Source organism: Mesoplodon densirostris, chromosome 4 (genome assembly GCF_025265405.1).
Source record: "Mesoplodon densirostris isolate mMesDen1 chromosome 4, mMesDen1 primary haplotype, whole genome shotgun sequence".
Classification (NCBI taxonomy): domain Eukaryota; kingdom Metazoa; phylum Chordata; class Mammalia; order Artiodactyla; family Ziphiidae; genus Mesoplodon; species Mesoplodon densirostris.
In genome coordinates, this window is record NC_082664.1 from 109,559,851 (window position 1) to 109,586,105 (window position 26,255).

Genomic DNA, 26,255 nt, shown 5'->3' on the forward strand with positions numbered 1-26,255 from the left:
ATTGTTTTCTCTTTAAGTATGGAAGTTTTGTGATTAGGATCCAACCTGCGTACCTCCTCCCTCGTTGGGTGCTCATTTCCAAGATCAAATTTGCTTTAACTGGCCTCTTTCCCACGAATTTCTTTCTGGATTACATGGGGCGATATTTGACTCCAGGAACCTGCAGCTGTGCCTCCCATGGGGCCCACCCTCTGAGTTCTGTCCCCATTGGATGAGCTGGATTTTTTTCTGCCCCACCTTCTCCCCAGAGGAGTCATGCCTCCCCTCCCCTTCCCCCCAGTCCACCAGCCTCACCCCAGGGATGACCGTTGCAGACCTAATTCCCAGCACTGCCTGAGGGAAACTGATTGTCAGAAAGAGGACCAGTGGATACCCAAGTTATTCTCAATGTAGGAGCAGCTCTCTCACCTTTTAAAAATCCTTGGAAGATACCATGCTTTGGAAATAATGTTATCATTATACTTCCAAGTAGAGTTAGGAAAAGATCCAAACTTTAATAAAATTAGTAAAAAACTAACTTTTTACTTTTGGGCTTTTGGTAGTGGCCTTGTGTGTGTGTGTGTACTGGGTGTGTTTGTTGGTGCCTCTACCTGTTTTGACTTACACAATTCACCTTGTGCTTGTTGAGAATGGTTAACCCTTTCAGCGCCCATGAATATGTGAGTGCTTCTCCAACTGCCTGTGGTGCCATGTGGGCTGTGTGTGCCTGTTCTATGTTTGTGCAGCACAATCGTGCCCCAGAAAGGTGTGTTACAACCTTATTAGTACCGTCAGCGTTCAGCTGGCCTTTGGTGCAGGAGGAATGTTTAGAGTGCACAGATGGGTTCAGAGTGTGTGAGCTGAGAGAACGAGGGTCAGTGAGATAGATACTGGGCCAGGACTGCGGACCCAGCTAGTTTGACAAACATGTCATTAGACATTCTTCCACGTCCGTCTCACCAGTCAGAGTGGAAAAACCTGTCCTGTCAGCTGAGGTAAGGCTCCTGGGGAGCAGAGAAGTGAGGAAACTTCTAGATAATTCAGGCTGAGAACGCTTGGTGAGACTCTTCAGGATCTCACCAAGGGTGAGAGGCGCTTGGACAGACATCACCTGAGGTGGTCCACATCCCCCGCCTCTCTGTGAGCGGTCCTGACTTCCGCTGCCTGCCTCTCACAGCATGGACCAAAGAAGGAGAAGGAACATTCTGGAGGGCCTTCAAATCCTAGGTTTTTACATAGCTACTTCCAATATCCTTTTCTTCTTCCTTTGGCTTTTTCAAATCTGTTTTGAAAATAACTTTTTAATACAAGAGCCAAGTAGATTTGCCTGAGTGGGGGCTCTGCCTGCTTTCCAGAAATAGAAATAGGAAATAGCGTGGCTAGGAAGTGCCCCTCCGGTGGCAGCATGCTTTCTTAGTGAGCCACTGTAGGAACTCCTACAAGGGGCAGATCCATCGTTTTGTGTGCCTTTCAGAGTGTAACCGCCAGCCCACATCTTAAGCTGTTCCTGGACTTGGTGTCCTGCTCATGCCTGCTGGGAGGACAGGGCTTTGCTGGGACTGTGGTCAGCAGGGTGCCCTCTCCAACCTGGCTGCAGAAGCAGCACTGGTCCCCCCAGGGACAGTAGCCATTGTTCAGTAAGGAATCCCTTACTGAGAGCGGTGAAGAAGAGGGAAGCTGTGTGGTGGCCCAGGTCGCAGGAGAAATGGCCGTGGGCATCCATCCATGTCAGAGCAGTTAACACAGCTGTGCTTCATGCCTGCAAAGTCCTGCCCGATGACAGAAGCTCTGGGTTTGATGGGGCTTTTAATATGAACCTAAATCTGAGGCTTAGATCGTCTGATTATTTGTTCAGAATATGCTTGCTTACTTCTAGCAAAAGGATGCTGACTCCCTCTCAAATATTCCAGCCTTTCTGTGGGCTGCTCTGTTGGGAAGTGTGTGCTGCTGCAGAGGCCAGTCCTGTCTCCACTGCCTCTAGCTCCACCCGCCTAGGCTGATGGGCATCCCTTAACCCCTTTCTTGAAATAACTAACTTTGATGCCTTGCCCTCCCTGTGGATTCCTTTTTAGGCTGAGCAAACCATCCCACTGCCTTCAAGAGCAGGCAGCCCGCAACGTTACACATTTCACTTGGATATCACCGAGCTTTTGCCTTTTAGTCTGTGGACTAACTGTTAGGCCATGATCACCTGGGCCCAAGGGGAGAGCAGCCTCCCACCCCTTCCCTCCACCCTGTGTGGGTGGGCTCTCTGGAGTGCCCCATCCCCCCACCCCATTCTAGGCGCCCAGAGCCTGAAGCTCACCCAGGGCCTCAACCCACCTTCCCCTTCCCCACATTTGCCCCTGACTCCTTCACCAGGGCAGCTACTCAGTGGCCAGGAGAGGAGATTTTCTTTCCAGCTCTGTGCCCTGGCCTCCACGAAGAGGTCAGTGGCCTGTGAGCAGGTGCCTGCGTGGATGTCCCCAGGCCCCGGTGCAGAGGGATAAGGATTTTCTCCCACTTCCCTGGTTTCCTGGTCCACATCAGCCAGACTCTGAAGAAGCCATAACTGGGATTTTTATGAAATCCTTTAACTCTGGGAATTGAGAGAAATAAATAACATATAAATTATCACACCCGATAACATTTAAGTGCAAACTCTAGTATATGGATTTCACACACATTTTCAGGACCCCTGATGAATGAAAATAGGGGCTTCCAATATTCCTTAGAATTCCCAGTTCTGAGTCTGTTCACCATCCTAGCCGCCCCTGTGTTCAGTTTCTCCAGATTCTACTTAACCATCTTGCTATTTATTGACATTTGTTTTAAAGAATAAAAGATTAAAAAGCAAAAAACAGAAGTGTACATCTCAAGCAGTACAATCCTTCCTAAGCCCATAACCCTGATGTTATAGAAGGAATCACACATTAGTTAGAAATTATATTTTCAATTGTAAATAACTTTTTAGGATTGTACTTCATTTTGCTAATTCTTGCTATGTTTGTGCCTCGCAGCTTTTATGTCATCTACATCGTCCAGCATCCAGTGGCCAGGCATGTCACCAGGTGTTGGTTTAAAATCAATTGCTTACCTATTCATTTCAGGAGAACCAAAGCCAAAAATAACTTAGTTGTGGCACTTTGACTTTTTCAGCAAATAGAGATATTTAAAGGCATTGAAAAATTTAGTCCATTATTTTGAATGTAGAACCAAGTGATGATGCAAATTTGAGGTTAGAATTTGAATACATTTTGTATTCAAGAATGACACTCTTCAAGTTCCTTTTAGTAGCTCATTTTGGACTTCAGATGGCCCTGTGAGCTCATAGACAAGTGGGTGGCCACAAGTGGCCCACACCTGGGAGTTAGAGGTGGAAGAGGCCAGGGCAGACCCTTCAGGCTGTTTGCACCCCTCCCTTCTGCTCTCAGAATCAAAAGGCTCCAATGGGTGGTCGCCCATGTCCCCATGCAAAATCACCAACACTTCTGGGTTCAAAAGCAAAAAACAAGCAAAAAACCCCTGCCTGATAGCGGGCAGGGGCCTCCCCAAAGTTATGAAAATGTTACTTGTGTGTAATCACATACATTCTCATATAAAATCAAATGCCATCCTGCCCAGGTGACCTCTGTTAGCTGAGTGTGTTTCTTTTCCATCCTCTTCCTACACTCATGTCCACGTACACACAATTCTTTTTTGTGTATATTTCTGGGTTTACATGCATGACATTCAATTGTACATGCGTTGTGCAACTTTTGTTTACTTGAGTGATGTACGCCTTGGAGTCTTTTTCATGTGCATCAAGTTCCATAGTGTAAATGCAACAATATTTATTTAATCAATCTGCTATTAAAGTGCCTTTAGATTCTTTCCATATTTTGCTTCTTACCATAAGAGTTGAGTATACCCCAGCAGAATGGCAGGATCGAAGAGTAAGCACATTCAAAATTATCAAAGCAATACACAGCCCTGGTTAAGGAAGCAAGTGATACAGATGGACTATAAGGCAAAGCCCCAGTGTCAGCTCCCAAAAGTGTCTCTATTTCCTGTTTCTGGTTCTAGTTCTTCGGGTCATCACCATTCCTCTACATAAAGAATATGCCTGCATGTTTCTCTTGCTCCATCCGTTGAGACAGAGTCTGCTGCCTGCCTGCCTTCCTGCCTGCCACGATAGAGGACGATTTCTTTCCCCTTGCACCACACCTCCCAGCTGCTCCCTCCCACTTAATTCTATCAGTGTGGACTCATCTCTGGGTTGCTTTTGCTACATTAAATGATATGTTCTCATTGCTTTGACCTGGCCTGGGGACTCAGTGTCATCCATGTTCTGTGGGGCTCAGGAGACGCACACCTCTTCCCTACTTTTTACCTCCACCTGGTTTCCACCTCTTACTCAGAACTCTTATTTTGAGCCCTCAGTTACCTGGAGCACATGAGTGAGAAAACTCAGAAAGGGCTGCGGTGGCACATGTGAGACTCGGTTTTCCTGAAAGCATCTTCCATTGGTCTTCCCCATGATCCCAAGTGGAAATCATTTGCCTTTAGACCTTGGAAGAGCCTGCTCTGTTGTCCTCTGATGTGATCTGATTCTCGTTGCTTTGTGGGTGACCTGTTTTTTCCTCTCTAGAAGCCTTTAGAATCTTCCCTGTATGTCTGGTCTTCTGAAATTTCATAACAAAAGACCTGGGTGGGGGTCTTTTTCCTTCATGCTGCTTGGTACAGGGTAGGTCAACAATTTATCCCTTTCAGGCCCGGAAAAGTCCTTTTATTTTCATTGATAGTATTATCTTCCTCTGCTTTTTCTCTTTATTGTTTTGGTTTGTTTGCTTTTCTGGAACTCCTGTTGCCTATCTTTTCCCTCACGTTTTCCAACCCTTCTTAACTTCCAAAAGCTCTTTCCTATTCTTGATTGTTTCTTTTCATAGCATTCTGTTCCTGTGACATATATGCAGTGTCTTCTTGAATTCTCCTGAGGATCCTAATAGGCATTTATTTTATTTTGATATCAATCTTACTATCTTCTCAGTTAATTTCTTAATTTATTTCTTAATGCAAATTCATTGATTAAAATAAACATTTTTACAATGAATTCCAGATAAACCAATAATTATAGGATTCAAAGCATTATTAGGGAAATTTGCAATCAACTAGAAGGCTGTTACCAGAGCTCTGGAAAGAAGGCCCATGGTAGGCCAGGACGGTGGGGCAGGAAAGGAAGAAGAGGATGGAGTGGGAATCTTTTCTGAGGACTTATGTAACAAACTACCCCATAACTTGCTGGCTTAAAACCACAGCAGTTTATAGTTTCCCGGGATCCTGTGAGTCAGTTATCAGCAGGGCTCAGCGGGTGGTTCTTCTTGCCTCACTCACATGTCTGATAATTCGGTGCTCCTCACCGTGGCTGCTCTTTACACATGCTCATCCAGACGTCCACCCCCAGCCTGTCTACAGTTTAGCAGTTGAATTCCCAGAGCTCAGAAGCAGAAACTCTGAGGCCTTACTAAGGCTTATGCCTGAACTGTCTCTTCATTGCTTCTGCCGCCCTCTGTTGGTCAAAACAAGTCAGAAGGTAAATCTGGATTCCATGCAGGATGGGAAATATTAGATTCCAGCTCCCAAAGGAAGGAATGCCAAAGGTTTGTGGTCATCTTTGACACAGCACACCACAGAAATCGATAATGCATTAGATGTGAGGAGTAAAAGAAAAAGGAATCAAGGATGTACCCACACTCAGATTTAACTGATATTAATATTAAGCCATTTTTACGTCAACAATTATTTTAAGAAGTAAAACATGACAAGAATAGTTAGAGCCCCCTTTGGAACTCTCCCTGGTAACTGCTCTTCATAAACCCCCAAAGGTAGCCATTATTCAAAGTTAGTATGGACATTTTGCCATGTTTTATACCATTGTTAATTATGTCAGTGCCTATAAATACGTAGTATTGTTTCTGTCCCACCAGGCAGTCCCCTCTGGTCAGCAAAAATTCTAGCATCACCTGCCTGGGTTAAGGAAGAGGCTTCATTGAGGGAGAGGAAATCACAAAGCCTGGGTCTGCAGGATGGGTTGCCTGTGGTCCCCAGTCTCTCATCCTCTCACAGGGAGGCTTGCCAGGGCATCTGCTGCATGGGAGTGGGTTCCAGTCCAGCAGAGGGTCCAGCATGGATCTCCACTCCCAGAGGCTAGCCTGTTCATGAAAATAGTTTCCTCTCTCTTTTTTTCCTTCAGAAATCAGTTTCTTAGGCCTAGATTCAAAATGGCTTTTTTTTTTCATAAATCTTTAGCCTAGGCAGAATTTTGAAATTGTTATGTTTTTATCTGTTTTTTTCCATCTTTTATATTATGGAAAATTTTGAATGCGTCATAAAAGTGAGAGAATACTGTAATGGACCGCTCTGTATCCATTGCCCCAACTTTAGCAGTTATCACACATAGCCCATCTTGATCTATTCATATTCCCTTCCATTTCTCTCTAGATTATTTAGAACCCAATTCCAAACGTCATATGTTAAGAAGTGTTTTAAAAAGTCCAACCTCAGTACATTTTATATACATTTTTAAAAATAAAAAATATGGGCTTAATAACATCAGATATCTAGTCAGCATTCTAATGCCCTTGATTATCTCATAACTTATTTTTATCAATGGTTGACTTGAATCAGGTTTGTTACTGAGTCTCTTAATTTCTACCTTTCTCCCTCACTTCCTTTTTCCTTGCAATTTAATTGTTGATAAAACCACATTGCTTATCCTTTGTAGTTTCCCACAGTCTGGATTTTGGTGATTGCATCCGGTGTGGTGCTCCTCTGTGCTTCCATAGATCCAGAGGCTTGATTACATTGAGTAAGACTTGGCAAGAACACTAAATAACTAGTGTTGTGTATTTCCTATTGTTTCACCACAGGACTCAAATGATGTCTAACTGTCTCTCTTTGCTGTTCAAATTTTTCAGTAATTTTGGTGTTGTCAGCATGATACTTCATCATAAAGGTTGTAATGGTTTTTCAGCTTTTCACCTAATGATTTTATTAGTCATCAATCGTTGCTTTATATCAGTTATTTCTTTGGGGTTGTGAAGTGGTGATATTTTAAGTCTATCATTCTTTCTTCATCTAGCTGAAATCTATCTCTAAAGAAGGACTTTCTCCCATCAACTCTGTGGTACCTTGAGATACGGTTTGTATGTGAAAGTCAGGATGAATGAATCTTTCCCTTATTTTAATTATTCCATTTTCTGAAAATGGATCAATTCCCTAGCATCTTTCAAAGGTGACCGATAAAGTGTGTCCTTTTAGTATTATTACTCATTCATGGATTTTTACTTTTTTGTTTCTGATGCTAAAATTATTCATCTTTTGCCAGCAGTAGCCCCTTTGGTTTGGTTTCTCTGTCTTTTGACATGACCCCAGGAGTCTTTGATAACATCCTTGCTTTCTGATGTGACAAGATATTCCAGGCTCCTGTGGTCCAGTTCCTGTCCCAGACCTGCCATCTGCCATTTCTCATGATTTAATTCTCTAGTGTATATTTTTGTCTCCTTTCTCACTCCAGATATTGTCCATACTTTTGCTACCCCCCACCCCCGTTTCTTACTTTTTTGATCAATCTTTCAATAAGATTGTTTCATGAGTCCTTTGAAAGAAGCAGCTTTGGGTTTTGTTGTTGCTTTTTTTAGTTTCTTTGCTTTCTATTTTTTTCCAATGAAAGATCTCACATATTTATTACTGAGCCAACCCACTAGTGCAGAAACATTGAAACAAAGAGGAAAATTATTTTCCCAATAAAACACATCCAGCTGTCCAAATAGTAGTGGTTTTCAGAGTGATATGGTTAAGATGCACATGACCTTGATACAGCAAAAATACACGTGCCATTTCATGTGTGACTCCTTATAGACCCAGATTGGGTCTTCTCCAATGTCTTCTCTTGGAGTTGTACCTGATTTTATTACATTTTCATCTGAATCCACTGGAGAATAGGACGATTCTGCTTCTATTTCTTGGCCAGGAACCGCTTGATCCTGAAAGTCTTGGGAGAGGACAGGGCGAGGAACAGAGTCAATCACACACACCATGATGGCGGACAAAAACTCTTTGGTTTCTATTTAATTAATTTTTTTTTTTTTTTTGGCTGCGCCAGGTCTTAGTTGCAGCATATGGGATCTTCCTTGCCACATGGGGGATCTTTGTTGTGGCATGCGGGCTCTTAGTTGCGGCATGCGGGATCTAGTTCCCTGACCAGGGATGGAACCCGGGCATTGGGAGTGCAGAGCCTTTTTTTTTTTAAGTTTAACATTGGAGTGGTTTATTATATTAGAAAGCTTCTGTAAGTCTCAGAACGATAATTCTTTTTTTTTTTAGCATCTTTATTGGAGTATAATTGCTTTATAATGTTGTGTTAGTTTCTGCTTTATAACAAAGTGAATCAGCTGTACATATACATATACATATATCCCCATACCCCCTCCCTCTTGTGTCTCCCTCCCACCCTCCCTATTCCACCCCTCTAGGTGGTCACAAAGCACCGAGCTGATCTCCCTGTGCTATGCGGCTGCTTCCCACTAGCTATATATTTTACATTTGGTAGTGTATATATGTCAATGCCACTCTCTCACTTTGTCTCAGCTTACCCTTCCCCCTCCCCATGTCCTCAAGTCCATTCTCTATGTCTTCATCTTTATTCCTGTCCTGCCCCTAGGTTCTTCAGAACCATTTTTTTTTTAGATTCCATATATATGCATTACCATACGGTATTTGTTTTTCTCTTTCTGACCTACTTCACTCTGTATGACAAATCTAGGTCTATCCACCTCACTAAAAATAACTTAATTTCGTTTCTTTTTATGGCTGAGTAATATTCCATTGTATATATGTGCCACATCTTCTTTATCCATTCATCTGTCGATGGACCCTTAGGTGGCTTCCATATCCTGGCTATTGTAAATAGTGCTGCAATGAACATTTTGGTACATGACTCTTTTTGAATTATGGTTTTCTCAAGGTATATGCCCAGTAGTGGGGTTTCAGGGTCATATGGTAGTTCTATTTTTACTTTTTTAAGGAACCTCCATACTGTTCTCCATAGTGGCTGTATCAATTTACTTTCCCACCAACAGTGCAAGAGTGCTCCCTTTTCTCCACATCCTCTCCAGGGAGCACAGAGTCTTAACCACTGGACCACCAGGGAAGTCCCTCTATTTAATTAATTTTTGCTTTTATCTTTATTTTCTTCTTTTTCCTAAATTCACTCCTCCCCTCTTCAACTTCTTGAGTAGTATGCTCTAACTTCTGAGAACTCATCTTTTTTTCAACTTGAGAATGTTTCTTATTTATTTGAGTACATGGTTCTGGAATTCTTATTAGACACGTTCTGAAAAACATCAAGGATCATCTTCCATGTCTCTTTAATTTTTTTGTCTGTACTTTAACTTCTCTGTGTCTTGCTGCTGCACCCTCTGCTTGGTTTTCCACATTGCTGATTTGTCCTCTAGCTCTGTCCATTATACTCTGCCACCCACTTACTGTGTTTTACAGATCAACTCTTTTGATTTAATCTCCCAGCTTTTCAGTCAATTCTTGTGTATGGATGCTGCGTCCTCCGGTATCTCTCCAAGACGTCAGTCATATTTATTCTGAGGTCTTGTTCTTGCTTTAGTAACACTGGTACTAGATGGAGATGGGCCCCCAAGATTTTGGAAAGCCAGAACCCGAGATCCTGCTTAGGGGAGCTCAGGCACTGACTCAGTCTTTTCCTCCCAGATGAGGGTAGTGGTTGCTGATAACAAGTTAATCATCAACCAAAGAGTCCAGAGTTTGTCCACACTCCCTTATCTCGGTGACTGGGTTATTTGTGTAGGTTTTCCCACTTAGCAGTAATGTAAGGGTGCAGCAAGAGATGCAGGCTCTCAGATCTGGCAAGATCCTACCTTGCCTAAGCATTGTCACTGTCAATTACTCACTTCCCCTTGGGGACTCTGAGGCCCAAGGGGGAACTGCGGTGGGATATGCTTCATCCTCTCCTGCCCTGGGGGGTCAACATGCTCCCAGTGGCACTGGGTCCTTGGCTAAATAAGCAGGGAACTCAATTTAGCTTTACTTTCTGTGTGTAGGGATGGGGGTGGGGAGGGGTCTCTTCCTGCCCTGCTTGCAGGCTCTGTTATCGGAATTGGGTGCTTCTCCTTTATGGCGTTCATCTTCCTCAAATGTTTGTGGGTACATGGTTGGATGTTGATCTTTGTATTTGGGATTCCCCATAGCTGTCTGTGAACGCAGTTTTGGTCAACGCAGCCTGCCGATAGGGGGGCAGGGAGACTGCAGTGGGCTGTCCTGGGGGTGCACCCATAGTATGTCTTCTGGGTTGGGGGCTCCACGAGCTGCCTGAGTGTCACCCACCACCTAAGTTTCCACACTTCCTCTCTAGTGCATAGGGGGCAGAAACCTCTTCCCCCCACTGCCTGGCGCAGGCTGGAGAAGGGCTTACTGTGGTTTTCCCTCTGAGCAGTCCCCCTGCTGGTGGCTCTGGGGGCCTTGCTTCCCGTATGCCCTCCAGGCAGCCTTGGAGCACTCCTGAACCTTGCCTATCTCATGCACAATGGTTTCTGGACCTATTAGGTCTCCTTCTTGTTTTCTGTGTTCACATGGCTTGTTGAGTTTGGTATATATATATAACTTTTAAGGACTTGGGGCAGGAGGTTGTGGCTACAGCCAGGGCTCAGCCTGCTATCTGGATCCTATCTCAGCCTGCTCTCTGGATCCTATCTCCCAGCATCTCCTTGGCATCTCTGAGGTGTGCAATTTGCAGGAGAAAATGAGTGATGGTGTCAAGGATGTGGACTTTGCAGTCAGAAGGAGCTGGGTTCAAATCCTGGTCCCTCTGCACCCCAGTCCTCGTCTGTAACACAGAAATGGTTAGAATCTGTTTGCAGAATGCTTAGCACCATGCGAAGTGTGCATGCTTGGTAGTTACTCAGTAAATTATGTAGCCTCACCTGGACTCTAGTTCTGTTAACTGAAACTGATAATAATATTACACTGATAAAAATGGGGAGGTCCTTAAAAATGGGAGTCTTCGATTTTATTGGGCTTGAAGCCATAGGAAGCATGGAATTTACAACGTTTCCAGTCCTCATTTTCGAATGTGTCTATCACTGAAATATGATGACCGCTAATCTAATCATCAAAATTGTTTTAATTAAAACTTTAAATTTTAATTGAAAACGTTTTCGTTAAAGTAAAAATCTTTCCCCGCCTTATCTTCAGAATGCTTTTTTTGACCAGATTAGCAAAATCTGTTTGTTTCCTACTAAAGCTTGAAGTTCTAATATTCATGAGTATCTTTTAAATGTTCAGCTGAAAGCTGTCCATAAGGAGCGCCTTGAACTCATCGAGAAATGGTGACGGCTGAGTCAGGTTTCGGTGGGCAAAGGGCCACAGTAGCAGAACCCAGGCATTCTTGGGATGTTTGCGGTTTCTGAGGAATCATGGAGCTTCTTGCTTTAATAATCAGAGTATCACTCATAAAAACAAAGGGCCATATTGTTGTCTGGCCAGGGTTTGTATTAACTGAAGAAGTTTGTACTATGTGAGTGGGCATTTCCATAGAGGAAAATAGCTGTGAATGTGGCAATCACAGAGCGGTCTGGTCCAACTCAGCCACAGGCTACAGACCCAGCCGCAGAGGAGTGCGGCACCCAGGAATGTAAACTCTTGCTCAGACTGAAGATCTTCTCTGCGTTTTTGTCTCAGGGCAAAGGGGTGAGGCTGCAGGCGTTTGCTTCTGTTAAGCATTATCTTTTATGCAGATACGTTTGTGGTGTTTGCTTTTAACTTTTCAGAGGCCACGTTGTAATCACTCAAGGGGTTCCCTTCAAATCTACGAGTTAAATACATCAACTCATAACTCTGCGAGCTACAGAGGACCCCTGATCCTGGCTTGTTGCTTTTTTTGGTTTGCCTGCTTTGGGATTTAGAAGGCAGATGGCAGTCCCTGTTTTGAGGCAAATCAGCTGGAGTCAATTTTTGTTGTTTGAACTCGAGGGTGTGTATCTCTGCCTGAAGACATGCAGAGGAAAAGGCAGAGCAGATGACTTCATGTATTTTTCCTTGCCAAGGTCTTAAAACTTTAGTTGTTTGAATATAGTCACACAGCTCAAAAACCATTCTTTGATTTTTACATCCTTACAGAATGTCTTTATGTGTATACAAGCAAAACAAATATAGATTCTTATTTTCCCTCCTTTATACAATGTGTAGCTGATCACACACACTGTTCTATACATTGCCCGTTTCTTTCACACATTCGTGCTATCATCATCATAATCATTCTTTTGACAAATGCACAGAATTCTATTGTGTTGTACCTCAGTTTATGTAAGCAGTCTGCTTTACTGGACATTTGGGCTATTCTTAATATTTTGTTATAACAAAAAATGCTGTGATGTCTTTTCACATGTATACAAGCATATCTACACAATAAATTCTCAAAGTCATGGGTCAAAGGACATATGCTTCTGAAAATCTGCCAGATAGTGCCAAATCACCCTCCATGGGAGTTTTTCCTGTTTATCCCCATCCTCCACAATGTATGTGCTTGCCTGTTTCCCTATAGGTCTGACAACAGTGTTTGTTATCAAATTTTTGGGTTTTCCTAATCTGATGTGTGAAAAATGCTGTCTCAGTATAGTTTTAATATGCATTTCTCTTATGATAAGTGAGGCTTAGCATGTTTTGGTGTGTCTAAGAGCTGGTTATATTTACTTTTTTTGAACTCTGTCTTCATATCTTTTGCTTATCAACCTCTAGGACCTCGTTGATCTTTCCTTGTTTTTCCTAGGAGCTCTTTGTATTGACATTGTATCTAGTGGGTAACTAGATGCCCTATCCAGATCAATTTACAAGCCCAGAAGAACTGAAATGAGAACTTTGAATGTCCAAGGGGCTATAAGTAGAAATGTTTTGCTTTTTTCTTAATTATTGAATTAATATAAATTAAATGTACACTGTCTAGGGGAAATCATGATAAATATACAGGATCATATGAAGGAAACTTTAAGAATATTTAAGTAAATCTGATAAGGGGTAAATATCCAAAATATATAAAGAACTCATACAACTCACTAAAAAAAAAAAAAAAAAAAACCTGATTAAAAAATGGGCAGAGGACCTGAATAGGCATTTTTCCAAAGAAGACATACAGATAGCCAAGAGGCACATGAAAAGATGCTCAACATCACTAATCATCAGGGAAATGCAAATCAAAACCACGATGAGATACTACCTTATGCCTGTCAGAATGGCTATCATCAAATCATCAAAATGCCTACAAAGAATAAATATTGGCAAGGGTGTGGAGAAAAGGAAACCCTTGTGCACTGTTGGTGAGAATGTAAATTGGTGCAAACACTATGGAAAACAGTATACATGTTCCTCAAAAAATTAAAAATAGAACTACCATATGATCCAGCCATTCCACTCCTGGGTTCATATCCAAAGAAAATGAAAACATTAATTCAAAAAGATATATGCACCCCAATGTTCACAGCAGCATTATTTACAATAGCCAAGATATGAAAACAACTTAAGTGTCCATCAATAGATGAATGGATAAAGAAGATGTGGTATATATGTACAATGGAATATTACTCAACCATAAAAAATAATGAAATTTTGCAATTTACAACAACATGGATGGACCTGGAGGGTATTATGCTAAGTGAAATAAGTCAGACAGAGAAAGACAAATACTGTATGTTTTCACTTATATGTAGAATCTAAAAAAATAAAACAAACAAGTGAATATAAGAAGGTAGAGGGCTTCCCTGGTGGCACAGTGGTTGAGAGTCCGCCTGCCGATGCAGGGGACACGGGTTCATGTCTGGGAAGATCCCACATGCCGCAGAGTGGCTGGGCCCGTGAGCCATGGCCGCTGAGCCTGTGCGTCCGGAGCCTGTGCTCCGCAACGGGAGAGGCCACAACAGTGAGAGGCCCGTGTACCGCAAAAATAAATAAATAAATAAAAGATAGAAACAGACTCACAGCTACAGAGAACAAGCTAGTGGTTACCAGAGGGGAGGGGGTGGGGGGAGACAAGATCAAGGAAGGGGAGGAAGAAGTATGAACTACTAGGTATAAAATAAATAAGATAAAAGAGTGTAATGTACAGCACAGGGAATATAACCAATATTTTATAATAACTTTAAATGGAGTCTAATCTATAAAAATATTGAATCACTATTATTGTACACCTGAAACTAATATAATATTGTAAGTTAACTGTAGTTCAGTTTTAAAAATGACATATAGTCCTCTTGTATAGGAAGACAACATTGTAAATGTCAATTCTCTACATGTTGATTTTATAATTCAGGGCAATTGCAGTTAAAATACAAACAGGATTTCTTTTTAGAACATGAACAAAGAATAATAAATTCTACCTAGAAAAATAAGCATATAAGAATAGCCAAGAAGATTCAAATGAGGAGAAGGTCAGTTGAGAGGAGGGCAGAGTAGTTCCATCATATGTTAGAATTATTACAATGCCATAGTAATGAAATGTGTTGGAGAGTAGAAAGGGAAAGGACAGGGAAAGCAATGGGACAGAGTAGCAACTCAAAAATAAGCCAAAATGGGACTTCCCTGGCGGTCCAGTGGTTAAGACTTCACCTTCCAATGCGGGTTCGACCCCTGGTTGGGGAGCTAAGATCCCACGTGCCTCACAGCCAAAAAAAAAAAAAGGTCCAAATGCACATTGCTTTTGCTTTACTATTTAGGATTTCAAATTAGTCCAGAAAAGAAAGTTTACTTGGCAATAGGACAAAGATAACATATTGCTTTCTCACTTCCACACCAAAATCAATTTCAGATGAATCAAATATTTAAACATAAAAATGAACACATTAAAAGTCTAGGAAGGGCCTCCCTGGTGGCGCGGTGGTTGAGAGTCCGCCTGCCGATGCAGGGGACACGGGTTCGTGCCCCGATCCCTGAGGATCCCGCGTGCCGCGGAGCGGCTGGGCCCGCGAGCCATGGCCGCGGAGCCTGTGTGTCCGGAGCCTGTGCTCCGCAGCGGGAGAGGCCACAACAGTGAGAGGCCTGCGTACCGCAAAAAAAAAAAAAAAAAAAAAAAAAAAAAAAAAAAAAAAAAAAAGTCTAGGAAAATGATAAATTAAAATAATTTTGGAGGGAGAGGGACTTTTTCCTAAGCACAGCACAAAACCCAGATATCATAAAGGAGTAGATTAATAAAATGATTACATAACAATTAGAACTATTCTGTAGAAAAGCCTCTCAAGTGACAACCAACAAATAGGTAAAAACTATCTTCAACATATACCACAAAGAGCACTGGCAAATCAATGATAGAAAGAATATTCCAATTTTCAAATGAACCAAAAAACAGAATTAGAGAGTTTATTTCATTGAAAAAGATAGAGATGATGGGTAAACATGAAAATATGCTGAATGTCATTCATATGGAAAGAAATGGAAACCAGAACCAATTATGAGATATGTTATTTTGCTTTGCAGATTGGAAACAATCAGGAAGTTTGATATTACTTAAGACAGCAAAGATATAGTTTCTGCTGTTTTTCATATTTTATTTTAAACTAATATTGAGTTGATAATTAAGTTAGGATATAATTGATGCAACTTTTGGAAAAGCAAATTGGCAATCTTTATAAAAATCAAGGCTGACTCTATCCTCTGCTTCCACTGCTAGGAATTTAACCTGGAGATACAGTTCAGGTGAGAAATGCACATGTAGGGATGCTCAGCACAGCAGTGAAGGGGATTACACAGAACTAGACATGCCCTAAATGTCCATCAATGAGGACAAAGGGCTACCGTGAAAACAGGTATGCTGGATCTCCATGTGCTGACACAGAACTTTTAAGTGAGGGAAGCAAGTTGTAGAACGTAATCATAGTATATTTCATTTGTTAAAAAGGAAGAAGAGGAGAAATGAATATATATTTGAGATGCAGGGAAATCACTCATAGCCTCTGTATTCCAAGGACACTCCAGCCTGGAATCTTAAAACAAAATCAAAAATCAGTTTAAATCTTTACTGAAGTTTCTCAACAGGACATCCACAGGGAATTCCATTTAAAGCATACAGCCAAGCCTCTGAACTCCTTTGCCCAGATCTTTCCCAGAAGTTCACAAAATGCAGTCTCTATCCTCAATCTCTAATCTTGTATTCTCAAGAGACCTCCAGGTATTTCCCCCAAAGCCAACCTGTCTTGTCTTGGTCAGTATATGTCTGTCTGTCTGCCCTGCTTCTGCTCCTTCCAGTGCAGACACCTCAGCAGCCTGCCCTGCCCGCCCTGCACCAGAAAAGTGCACTCTGCCTAGGAGAATGAGGAGGTAGAGGCAGGACACCTCGTTGCAGGTTTTCTCCTCACCATCAGTACTTAAGGATGCATGGAGATTATGGACGGGCATGGGGAGAATCCTTGGCAGTTACCCATAAGCATGGGGCGTGGGCCTCTCCCTCTTCCAGGAACCACAAGTGCTGCACTTGTTCTTCTGCACTGTGCCAGAGCTGCCACTTTGGGGCATAATTCAGGCTCCTCATTTGCCCTCAGCTGAGCCTCTGCCTTCCCAGCTCTTGGATGGGGTGAGCAGACCTAGCACACAGGGTCATTGGAGGCTGGGATGTTGTGTGTCCCACCCAGGGGGGAGGTAATGGGAGCTGCCCTGAGAATCACAAAACAGTAGGAGATGATGCCCCAGTATATAGAACCCTTTCTCTTTCCTTCTTACCTTTGCATAGGACTCTGATTACAGAAGTCCCATAGTTTCTGTAGCCAGTTCTCTATAGATGGACATCTAGATTGTTTCCCTGCAATAATGATGCAATAAATAGTCTTGTGTAGGCATCATTTTGCATTTTTGCTGTTGTATCTTTGGCATAAATGTCTAAAATACAGAGTGTTGGGCTAAGAGGGAAAATGCAGATGTAATTTTGCTAGGTATTGGTAATTCCCCTCCATGGAGGTTGTGCAATTTTGTATTCCCTCCAGCAATGCTTCTTTCATCATATTAACCCTTTGTCTGTAATATAGGGTTTTCTTTTCTAATTGGTCATTCTAATTTTCTTTTCTCATTTGTCATTCATCCTTTTATCTAGTTTGTGTGTTTTAGGACACAGAGTTTTGTTGAGATTTTTCCTTATGTGTTTAAATTATGTTTCTCCATAAAACAAGCCTCAATAAATTTAAAAGGATTGAAATAAAACAAAATATGTTCTCTGACCACAGTGGTATAAAATTAGAAATCAATAACAGAAGGAAATTTGGGAAATTCACAAATATGTGGAAATGAAACAACATGCTCCTAAATAACGAGTTAAAGAAGAAATCACAAGGGATATTAGAGCACACATTGATATGAATGAAAACAAAACACAACATGTTAAAACTTAGAGGATGCAGGTAAAGCAGTGCTTAGAAGGAAATTTATAGCTATACCCACCTATATTAAAAAAGAAGAAAGATCTCAAATCAATATCCTAACCTTCCATCTTAAGAAACTAGAAAAGAAGGAACAGATTAAACCCACAGCAAGCAGAGGGAAAAACAAAGATTAGAGCAGAAATAAATGAAATAGAGACTAGAAAAACAATAGAGAAAATCAGAGAAACCTACCAAAAGTTGGTTCTTTGAAAAAAATATTTACAAATTTTCACTTAGAATGACAAGAAAAATAAGAGACAAGGCTCAGATTACTAAGATCAGGAATGAAAAGGGGACATCACTGTCAACTGTACATAAATAAAAAATAATTATAAGAGAATACTATGGACAATTGTATACCAGCAAATTCAGTACCTTAAATGAGGTGGATAAATCCTTAGAAAGACACAAACTACCTAAACTGACTCAAGAAAGAATCGGAAATCTGGACAGACTTATAACAAGTAGAGAGATTGAATTAATAATTTTAAAAATGCCCCACAAAGAAAAGCCAGGGCCAAATGACTTCACTGGTAAATTTTATCAAGCATTTAAAGAAGAATTGGTGGAAAGGAAAATCCAGAAGGGCCTGAAGGTGTCCTTCTCTTTTACCAGGAGAATTCTGTGCCCTGTGGCCATCCTGAATGATATTGCCCATGGGCAAGATTAGAGTGAACCCCTCACTGACACACAGAGAGCTCTGGCAACCCAGTGAGTTGAATTCAAGAAGTTGTTAATGAGCACCTACTATGTGTGTGGCACAGTGCTAGGGACACACGATGCTGATTGAGTATCTGCAGGCCCAGCTTGCCGGCACCACTAAGCAGAAAGGAGGCAGACAGATCCACACAATAGGGGTGGTCCCAGTCAGGCCAGGTGCAGACAGAGGGAGGAGAAGGAAGCCCATGGGAAGGGCCACAGGACTCCCTGGGGGGTAGCATCCATACTGGACCTGGAAGCAGGGAAGGGGTGGGGCTCCTTCCAGGAGGGAGAGACACAAGAGTGAAGGCTGAGGGAGCCTGAGGTCCACAGAGAAAGTGGGGGTGCAGTGTCTGCCTCACAGTTGCCTGGAGTTGGGCGGAAGGGGACAGGCATCATGGAAATAACCCCCATTTGTGTGCCGGTCCTTTTATTTTGGGGAGCATGCATTTTGCAGTATTGTTGTATGTGTCATTTTTTGTTTGGGGATTTTGTTTTCGTTTTTGTTTTTCACAAGAAGATGACAAGATTCAGACGTCTCAAATACTTGCCAAGACCATGCAGCTGTTGAGCAATGGACTGGGACTTGAACCCAAGTCTTCTCACTTGAGTACAGTTCTATTTCTGTTGCCACGTGTGTTAGCATTGTTCACAGTTCTCAGTAAAAGGCACTACTGGAAAAATCTTGGTGCCTCATCCTAAATTTCCCTCTGGATTGAGATATTTTCTTCTTTCCTTGTGTCTATCTTTGCCAAGAGGAATTTGGATTTAGTTAGAAATTTCACTTTGTTAATCTGAAAAGTGTATTTTAAAAAACTATTTTTCCATTATAGCAGTAACAGAGAAATAACTGGAAAATAGAGGAAAGGGGGAAAGATCACCTCAAATTCCATCACATGAGAAAAACCAAAGTTATCATCTGGGGTCTTTCCTTCTGGTCATTTTTCCTGTGTTGTGGGGTCCCTCCATGTGCTCGATGTGATAAGCATTTTAGTGCATTTCATAATTGAAAAAACCACCATTCTTTGCTATACTAAACCATACAGAAATCAGCATCTTTATGCATATTTCCTTTTGTTTTCCTGCATAGTGCTTTTTTAAAATAAATTTATTTATTTAATTTATTTATTTTTAGCTGTGTTGGGTCTTCGTTGCTGCGCGTGAGCTTTTGCTAGTTGTGGCGAGCAGGGGCTTCTCTTGTTGCAGAGCACAGGCTCTAGGTGCGTGGGCTTCAGTAGTTGCAGCACGCAGGCTCAGTAGTTGTGGCTCGCAGGCTCTAGAGCGCAGGCTCAGTAGTTGTGGCGCACGGGCTCAGTTCCTCCGCGGCATGTGGGATCTTCCCAGACCAGGGCTCGAACCCGTGTCCCCTGCATTGGCAGGTGGATTCTTAACCACTGCACCACCAGGGAATTCCCTGCATAGTGCTTTTTAAATGTATAGAATTATTCCCTTAGTCACTTCCCTGGAAGCAGGATTGCTGTGACAGAGGTTAGCCCATCCCTCGGTGGGCCCAGCCCACAATCACCTCCCCAGAGATCAGAGTATGACTATTTCTTTTTATATCTTCAGATTGCACCTTTTTATATTATGTGAGTATTAAATAAAGGAACTGTCTTACTTCTGTGATTTTTGTTTCCTCAGAAGGACGGTTCATCTTTCTTGACCAGGTCAGTGTCTGTTGACCATCCCAAGTCTCTCGAGCATGGCATTTGTTGTAGATGTTTAAAAGTAAAATCTGGACTTCCCTGGTGGTCTAGTGGTTAAGACTCCGCATTTCCACTGCAGGGGGCACGGGTTTGATCCCTGGTTGGGGAACTAAGATACCACATGCCGCGTGTCACAGTCAAAATAAATAAATTAATAACAATTGAAAACCCAGTCTTCTTTAAAAAAAAAAAAAAAGTAAAATCTGGGATAAACAAGAAGGTCCTACTGTATAGCACAGGGAACTACATTCAATATCCTGTGATAAACCATAATAGAAAAGAATTTTTAAAAAGAATGTGTGTATATATATGTATAACTGAATCACTTTGCTATACAGCAGAAATTAACACAACATTGTAAATCAACCATACTTCAATTACAAAAAAAACCTAAAATCTGGGAAGAATACAGCTTCACACTCTAGCTCTTCCTGCCTGTCTCATCAAGGTGTGTCCTCAGGCTCTAGCTCAGCACATAGTAAGTATTGTTTATAAAATGAATGAGCAATAAATAAATTAATTTGGGGGAGAGGAACTAAGTATTGGAAAGAATTCATCTTTGTAGCTCTGTATTTCTGTGTCTCTCTTCCACTGCTACTGAATTCATGGAGGAATTGGTTTCCATATCCTCTCTGGTTTTTCCATCTAATGAGACAGGATCATCTCACCTTTTAGTTCCTACATGTTTGCCAAGGACATTACATTCTGAATAATTGCCCCATGTTTGGTTGGGCGCACCCAGCCTGGGAAGTAAGGAGTTGGACTTTGACGACAGGTGCCAAGGGTTCAAGTCCCAGCTCTGCTGTTAGGAGCTGGATGGAGGCACTTTCACTAATCACCTGGAGCACTGGTCATCTGGTGGAAAGTGGTGATGAGAACCCCTGCCTTGCATGGGTGTTGGGAGGAAGGCAGATGTATGCAGGGCGTTTCTTATAGCATCTGGCAGTACTCAATAAATGGTACCAATTACTGATATACTAAATGTTATCATAGACCATTTTATTTTCTCTTTTATTTTTTAATTTTTTATTTTTTTGCAGTACACAGGCCTCTCACTGTTGTGGCCTCTCCTGTTGCAGAGCACAGGCTCCGGACGCACAGGCTCAGCGGCCATGGCTCATGGGCCCAGCCGCTCCGTGGCATGTGGGATCTTCCCGCACCGGGGCACAAACCCGTGTCCCTTGCATCGGCAGGCGGACTCTCAACCACTGCGCCACCAGGGAAGCCCTATTTTCTCTTTTAAAGTCCATGACACCTTTGCCAGTTATTGTCTGGGAAATTTTCTTATTCTCTTTATTTCCAGAGCAACTGAGTCAAGACTTGGTATACCCAAGAGTTGTTTTAGCTTAAATAATACCATCAAAGAACTAGTTCATTAAGTCAGACTGAAAGTAGTCAACTTTGTGCTGGATACACTTCATTGTTTTCTTTTTCTTAATTTCAAAATCAATACAAACTGATGAGAAAAAGGGAAAGATATTGGCAAACACAGAAAAACACACATGGAAAAAAATCTGATCATTTCACCTGCTGCTATCATGTACTTGTGTTCCTCAGCTTTTCTTTCTAAACAGAGAAACAGACAGACTAAATTTTTATAAACAAAAATAATAGACTATACTCATTAGAAATCTTTTTCTCCCAAAATAAATTCTTTCACTTTGCATATTTTCAAATGATGTCAACCAATCTTCTGTGTTATATATTTTTTCCATTTTTCACTGTCTGTGCTCCATATTCTATTCATTTAGCTTAATATTGTATAAGTCTTTTCTGTACTTTTCCTTAGTCTCCATTATCATCAGTTTTAATGGCTGCATGGTAGCTCCTCATTTTGAAGTATCTTGAGGTTCTACTATTTTTGTCTGCTCAGGCTGCTATGAAATTGCCACAGACTGGGTGTCTTAAACAACGGACATTTATTTCTCACGTCGGAGGCTGGGCAGTCCAGGATGAGGTACTAGCAGATTCTGTTCTTGGTGAGGACCCACTTCCTGGTTGCAGACGGCCATCTTCTCATTGTGCCCTCATGTAGGACAGAGAAGGTCTCTGTCTCTTCTGGGAGGGCACTAATCCCATCATGGCGGCTCCACCTTCATAAGCCAGTCACTTCCCGGAGACCCACCTCCTAATACCATCATACTGGGGATTATGGTTAACATGAAACTTAGGGGGACAAAACATGCAGTCTGTCTTAAGTATTAAACTGGAAAGAAGAGAGACACAGATGTAGAAAATGGACGTATGGATACAAGGGGGAGAAGGGGGAGTGGGATGAATTGGGAGATTGGGATTGACATATATACACTACTATATATAAAATAGATAGCTAATGAGTGCATACTGTATAGCCCAGGGAACTCTACTCAATGCTCTGCGGTGACCTAAATGGGAAGGAAATCCAAAAATGAGGAGATGTATACATTTAGCTGATTCACTTTGCTGTACAGCAGAAACTAACCCAACATTGCAAAGCAACTATACTCCAATAAAAATTAAAAAAAAAAAAAAAGAATGTATAGGGGAATTCCGTGGTGGTCCAGTGGTTAGGACTCAGTGCTTCCACTGAAGGGGGCACAGGCTCGATCCCTGGTTAGGGAACTAAGATCCTGCACGCTGCAAGGTGTGGCAAGCCCCCCCCGCCCGCCCCCCAAAAAGATTGTATATATTGTATAACTGAATCACTTTGCTGTACAGCAGAAATTAACACAACATTGTAAATCAAGTATACTTCAATTTAAAAATGTTTCCTGTGGGGAAAAAAAATAAACTGGAAAGAAGAGTAGTAGGATGTCTATGGGCTCTAGGGTCACAAAGACCTGCTGCTGTCACTCTTGCCCCTGCTCCTTGCCAGCCTGTCACTGTGAAGTGTCTTCATCTTGGCCTCCGTCATCTGTAAAATGGCAGCCATGACACCTACTCATAGTGTTGCTGTCGATACCGACCAGGGTTCTTGGCCTCCTTAATCAATAGAAATTGATCAGAGGCCAGACAAGAAATTCAAGCAAGATTTTATTGGGACCTCTGATGCAGCAGTGGGGAGCAAGAACAAACAAGTTTCCCTTTCTTGCTCCGCTCCCTGGGGGGGTGGGGGGCGAGCTGGTCCCTTATATGGGGTGAGGGTAGGGGTGTGTCCAGGGGTTCAACAGGAGGGGTGGCTTAGGTGTTTTGCCCACCTCTTTGGTAGTATTGTGTGCAGGGGGCATGCGCAGTACCCTGCTTTTGCTCCCTGCTCCACAGAAGTGGCAGTTAGCTTTTTTGATCTTTTTGTATCTTTTTGTCCACAATTTGCCCCAAGTACACATGCACACAGTTATTTTTAGTCCCTTATAGCTTCTTTGTATTTTGTAACTCCAGAAGACATATGTCCAGGTGCAAGCATTGCAGCACTACAGCAAAGGGTCCCAGGTCCCAGCCTGTCTAAGTAAGCCTTCCCACATTGACAAGTGTACAATTTTCACCACACTCTGGCCAGCAATGAATATTAGAACTCATTAAATTTTTCACTGTGTCAGGTGGACATAACATGGAATCTTAACAATTAATTGTATGTTTTATTTCTAAAGAAAACTGCACTTTTATGTGCGATTTCCCTCTGCACAGCCTGCTCATAGGCATAACCGCCCAGGCCCTTTTATTAACAAAAATTCATTTCCAGTGATTTGGTGAGAATATCCACAGAGAAGTTTTACATCTGTGCTGGGAGGCTTTGCTGGTATGAGAAACGCTCAGCCTGCGTGGCTGGAGCTCTGCTCTGCATGAGCCGTGAGCCAGGCCCCTGGTGAATGCCACTGTTGTCTTTGCTTTCTTTTCTGATGCTGGGTCTGATGGCCCAGCTTGATGGGTCTGAGCACCAGCCATCTGGAGTCAGTGAGGAATTACTGCCGAGAGTCACCCTGGGGTCATGTCGCCCTCTACACCCCGCAACCTCTGCCTCTTCCCCGAAGAAATAAAGGGTTGGATTTCACCGTAATGTGACCCAGAGATGAAAACTGCTGCTGAGGCTAAACCCCTAGAGTGACAGCTGGCAAAGAAAGAAGCATCCTTCTTGCTGGAGGCCGGTAAGCCCAGGGCAACAGTGGGTGAGCCACTGCAGTGCCAGGAGGGCGTCACCTCTGGGGAGGGCCAGCCCCCAACCCCCGGGTTTGGCCACACAGGGACTCGATGGAGGATGGCACAGGAAGGTCATTAAACAATTATGACCAGGTCAGTAGCATCCTAAAGTTTACTCTTGTTTATTCTGCAGTGAACTCTGGGTTGTTAGATATATGTTTACCTTTTGCTACTCTATTGATGGAGGTAAATGTAATTTTTTAAAAAGTATATATTCAAGTAAAACGTTAGTGTCTTTTCCAGGATGTACAGAGGATGCCACAGATTTCGAATCAAGAGAGAGCATTTGCCTTCTGTCATGCATGCGTTCTTTGACGGGGATGTGAGAATTAAATGTATAATATATATACTTAAGAGACCAACATTTAGAACTGATAGAATTAAGGTCACTTTCCTATTACCTCTCCATTGTCCTAGATTTGTAGGAAAAAAGCAGTAGAGAGAGAATTTTATTCTGATCATTGGGCTGGGAGGGATGAGTTAACAAATACTGTTCTAGAAGAAAAGGGAAGAATGTCTCCTTAGGATATAAGGACAGAACAGACTCAGAATCAGCAGACAAAGGAGGACTCTCTTTAAGATGGGGAAGGCCACAGTGAACTATTAGTGTAAGTGACATGGCTTGTACAGCCAGACATCACTCTATAACATTCATGGAATTCTGTTTTATTACTTTCCCAAAATAAAAGAGAAGAATAATTTCTGTTAGTTTTCCTGTAGTCAGAATAATTTTTTTTTTCTAAAACTTGAATTACAGAAATAACATTTAGAGATTGAGTTATTAGCAACTAAAAACATTTCTCCTAGAAATGGCTGAATATCTGAAATATACAGTGTTACTGAAAGTATTTTTTTTATAAATAGAATATTAAATTGAAAGTGATTATCAAGGACTAAATGATGTTCTGCTTTCATAGGTTTTTAAATATTTTTTAACCAAATACTTTTTCACATAATGAACTTTAATTTACTGTCCATGTCCAGCATATTTAAATACCAGGCTGTATAGATATTAACATTTATCACCCACCAGGAATATGTTCACTTATCACCTAACAGCTTACTGTAAATATTTCTTGTATTCTTGAGTAAGTCTACATGTGCTGAATCCATAATGCTACTCATTCACTACATTTATGGCTTCCCCTCACTCGTTCTTGCTTCTAATTACTTCTAATTGACACTTTCCTAAAAACAAACAATCAAAGCTGACCAAACCTTAAAAATAAAAAAGAACTGTTCTAATGGTTTCCCTTTCTCCTAGTTTTTTGTTACCTTCTTTGTTATGCATATTAACTTTAATTCAAGATATAGAACCATCACCCAAACAATTAAGATGCCTGGTTGTAGTATATATATGTATATGGAATTTTCATTGCTATTTAGGAAAATAATTACACCTATTGTAATAAAGAACAAAAAGGATTTTTAAAAAAATTTGACACTGAATCATTATAATGTTCTACTATTATTTTCCTACTAGTCCTAGTTACTTGTTTGCTACATTAATATTGTACTGAAATAGAGTAAGTTTGGGAGGTTATATTTTTAGTATGAATTTTAAATCTGTATGAGCAAAATATTTAGAACTGTGATGTTTTACTGTGTAAAAGAATATAATTACAGATAATGGTTGATTAATAGGCACAAATAACTAAATAATCTCAAATAGTATACATACATACATACACTTACCCCGATTTAAGTTTAAATCAAAGGACACAAATTCTCAAATATAAAACTGTAGTATTTTTGTAAAAAAAAAATTACTATTAAAGTAAATATTTACCTCTAAGAAAAGGTGTTTCATGGTGGGGAGGAGGGGTTCTGCCTTACATGATGTATCTCTGTACTATTTAATTTTTTTCAATGAGAATGTATTCTTTTATTACTTATCTAACTTCTTTAAAGTTTTAAATAAAGCAGTCATATAATTCCATTACAGGGAATTTAGGAAATAAAGAAAAATCTTTTCTAATCCTATCACTAATTCCCCCCAGCCCATCATTAATACTTATCATTATTAGCATTTTGGTCTTTTTTTTTTAAATTTAAATATATGTTAACCATTCTCTTTATGATTTCAGGAAATTAAATGAAGTTGGCAGAGTAAATTAAATGCATATGCATTACCTGATGTTGTCCCATAATGTCCTTCCAACAATTTGATTGGACCAGAGCTCCCAGCTCTTGGGTCAGAGAGTGTACATGTGTTGTCCATGCAACTTAAGAAAATCAGATTCAAACTGAAAACCCCAAAGCATTAAATATATATATATATGTAAATAGAACTGAGCAGAGTCTTGTTTCTTAGTATGTC

At 41.4% G+C, this 26,255-nt stretch overlaps 1 protein-coding gene and 1 pseudogene across 4 annotated transcripts in view; one reads left to right on the forward strand and one right to left on the reverse strand.

Moving 5' to 3' along the window:
• LRRK1 (leucine rich repeat kinase 1) overlaps positions 1-26,255 on the forward strand; it is a 129,698-nt gene that overhangs the window by 9,168 nt on the left and 94,275 nt on the right. The gene's annotated exons all lie outside the window — the stretch shown is intronic.
• Positions 7,852-8,020, reverse strand: LOC132489211 (large ribosomal subunit protein eL39-like; annotated as a pseudogene).